The sequence below is a fragment of the Nannospalax galili genome, unplaced genomic scaffold (genome assembly GCF_000622305.1).
Source record: "Nannospalax galili isolate Female #2095 unplaced genomic scaffold, S.galili_v1.0 scaffold1834, whole genome shotgun sequence".
Lineage (NCBI taxonomy): Eukaryota > Metazoa > Chordata > Mammalia > Rodentia > Spalacidae > Nannospalax > Nannospalax galili.
Genome location: NW_008333787.1, coordinates 62009 through 65935, shown reverse-complemented (window position 1 = coordinate 65935; position 3927 = coordinate 62009).

Below are 3927 nucleotides of genomic sequence, written 5' to 3'. Positions count from 1 at the left end.
GCATTTGCACTTCAACCAAGTAAAAACCTGTATTCCTGGCTTTAGAAGAAGAAAAACCATTGGGCTTAATTTTATTTAATTACATGGCCCCACAAAAGCAATCAATCTGTATTCCACTGGTCCTAATTCCCAGTGAGCTGGCAGCAGGCATTTTGCTCTACCTGGGTAGAAATCATGGGGAGGTGAGAAATTCTTCATTGCTTAGAACAGTGAGTCCTTGAATGCTCAAAATCTAGGATGCAGAGTTGCATTAGAAGTGTGAGGGGTCAGACATGGCTCAGGGCACTCAGGTTATAGGCTTGTTGCTGTGAGCTTTAGCTACCAGCAGCCCTGGCAGAAAGCAGGTGGGGAAAGCAGTGTTTGCATGGGACCCTCAAGACTGCAAAGGCTCAGTCTTCCTGGAACGCTTTGCTAAAATCTCAGTTGCACTTATCCTGCATTTGACTTCCCTCCTGTGGCACTTGGCAGCTAATGCATTCTTCAGTTTCCAGCAGCAGGGCAGTAGCAGCCAGCAGCACCAGTCAATATGACAGCTCTCTCAGCAGGCCCTGGGTGCTGGGTACCTCATCCCTGCACTCACCACCACTGTTAGAGCTCTTGTGCCTGGCATGCCATGGCCTTTTGCTCTTGACAGCTATGCTGTAACTCTCAGCCTAGGGTGCCAGGACCCTTAGACCTGACAGTGGCCATTACAGCTCTCCGGCCTAGGATGTGAGAGACCCCTGACCTCTGAAACTTGGCAACTCCCTGGTCCCCATAGCCCTCATAGCTGTTCCTAGCCTCTGTTTCCATCGCCTCTGCTCCCCCATTTCTGCCACATTTGCTCCTGGAACTCTCCATCTGCCCTTTTGTCATGACTTCTCCTGCCACCTTCTTCACCGCCACTCTTGTGCTTTCTTCCTGTTACTAGAGCAATGCTGTCACTAATGTAAAGATTAAAAGTAGACAAGAAAGCTGGGTGTGGTGGGGCATGCTTTTGACCCCAGCACTCAGGAGGCAGAGGCAGGCTGATCTCTGGGAGATTGAGTGCAGCCTGGTCTACATAGTTGGAGGCCAACTGGGGCTACAGTGAGACCCTGTCTCAAAAAGCAAACAAAACAACAAAAAAATCCCACAAAAGTAGACAAGGAAATACCTCCAGAGAGAATCCTGTTGAGCAGAATGTTGCAACACCAAGGGGTCAGCGCAGGAGGGTGCCTCTTGGCTAACTCACCAAGTGTACCTGCATAACCCAGAAAGGGGTGTGGTAAGGTGGTCTGCACCAATCACAACAGACCTTGTGGAACTATGGACCAATCATGACGAGCATCCAAAAGGGGTGCTTAGAATAAAAGTTTCTTATTAACCTTAACAGTGTTTGAATGGTGCCCTAAGGATGCTTACTGCCCCAATGCCTCGGGGAGAGGCAGTTTCTCTTAATCTGTATCAATAAGCGAGCATTTTGCCTTCCTGTAAACTCGTTTTTTGGTTATTAATCCACACAAACCAGTTAGGCTCCACCCCCATCCCCCCTTTCTTTGAGACAGGGTCTCTGTGTTAAAAGGCCTCAAAGTCATCCTGGCTTAGCTTCCTGGGTGCCGTGATTATGGTTCTGTGCCACTACTCACCTGTTTCTTTATCTCTGTGTGTTCTGCATTGTAAGAGCAGTTGCTTTGTTTCCATGGACCCGGTTTTCTGTTTAATTTCCTCTCAGTCCCCCAAAGTGAGTCATTGCATCTTTTAGTGTAGTGCTCTTCATTTTAGCTTCATATTTAGATGGATGAATAGTGAGAATTAGACTTAAAAAAAAAGCCCTTCTAATTTGCACACAAACCTTTAGACCAGGCTGACAGTTGACATGTTCTGCACATTATAGTGGAATAATTTGCTTTTGGAGTTTGATTTTACTTTATAAATGTTTTATTGTTGAAATTAACATATAGTTAAGTTGATAATCTTGTTTGGCTTATATATTTATGGCTTTTAACAAATGTGTAGGTTTCTGTAACCATTCCTATAGCCACAATGCAGAGTAGTCTGTACCATCAGATTTTAACTTAGATTTTCCACATTTTTACATCCTTAATATTTTCAGTCTTGGGCTGAAGAGATGGCTCAGTGGTTAAGAACACTGGCTGTTCTTGCAGAAGACCCGGGTTCAAATCCCAGCACTCACATGGCAGCTAACAACTGTCTATAACTCCAGTTCCAGGGGATCCGACAGTCTCTTCTGACCTCCATGGGCACTGCACGACACGGGTACATTTACATACACGCAGGCAATAATAAAATTAAAAAAAAATATTTTCAGTCTTGTCTTCATCTCCAGGTTATTTGAAGAAACAGTTGTAATATATTTTAAACAATTATTTTTTATTCATTTTGCATTAGTATGCCATGTAGACATTTAATCAACTTTGGTTTTTTTGTTTTTTTGTTTTAATTAAAGGGTATATTAAGTCAAAGTCAGGATAAAGCACTTCGGAGAATTTCAGAATTAAGAGAGGTAAGTTTTAGTGATGAGTACTTTGAGAACAGTAATCTAATCTCTTGCCATTTATTAGAACTATTACACATGCTAGGGTGGTTTCATGTGTATATATGCATGTAGGACATTAGATAAGTCACACACTACTTCCTACAGTTTTTGTTTGTGTGGTTTTCCTATGGTAGATGTTGAAGTTAATGAAATGAGAATGTCTCTGTAGCACTAGGGCAAGGTGCTGGTGATTTCCAAGGCTAAGTTGTTGCCACTACTAAGTATTTTAGACTTCTTTTGGCTTTTCTTAATCAACAGTCTTTTGTTAAAATAAAGCATGGGCTAGGGGCTGAAGAGATGGCTCAGTGGTTAAGAACACTGACTGTTCTTGATCTAGACTTGATTCCCAGCACCCATGTGGCTAACAACCGTCAATAACTCCAGTTCTGGGGGAATCTGATGCCTTCTTCTGACCTCAACATGGGTGTACTTACACACATGCAGGCAATACATGTATACACATAAAACAAAAATAATAAAAAAAATAAAACATAGGTTCATTTTAATTTGGGGCCACAGTTCTTTGTAGGGGTTGGGTTGAGCTGCTTCAGGTTGTGCTGGGGACATCATTGTTGCAAGTGAGCCTGTTTGCCCTTTACAGTGAGCTGCCCTTTCAGGTTCCTTCTCAAGGCTGGTATTTTAATGCTTCCCTCCACTTCATTCTTCGTGGAGCCAATAATGTAAACTATCACCTTTGGTGCTTTCTTCCCACCCATTTTGGGATTTATGGGAAATATCTTGTTACCTATTTTTTTTCTGAATGTTCTTCAAAGGCTTCAGTTTGCTATTTTGTTATTTAAGAACTTTGAAACAGGTGATTTTTTTTTAGGACAAATCAAAGAGAAATTAGAATTTTACATATTCTGAAAAGAATTTATTTGTAGAAGTTATCAGTCTAAGTTATATAGTAAATGTTAAAAGTATAAATAAGTTTAAAAGAGATCAGATTAGCAAATCTATAAATAGCTATTGAGAAATGCTGGCTGTAGGCCTGGGGTAGAGCACTGTGTTGCCTAGCATGCATGAGACCCTAGGTTCCATCTCTAGCACTACCAAAAAAAAGTTAAAAATCCTGTTATTTATGAGAGAAGGCAAAGCAAAAGAAAAGCAATGAAATAGTCTTTCTCTTGAATGACTATGTCGTCAACACCAGCCCAGTGGTGCCACAGAATACTCATTGTTTTTTGTTAATGACTGTTCCCAAATTTGCTGTCAGTATTAATCACATATGAATTTCTTATATTACATTATTTTCTTATTAAAATTGTGTTTAGTTTTTAGTCTCATTGCATTTTTTTATGCTGCCAGTTTCAGTTGATTGGGGATACAAAAGAGATACTGTTATATAATTTACTGCAATCTCCTAATTGTCCTGTACAACATTATAATCATGACTTTGATAATTAGAG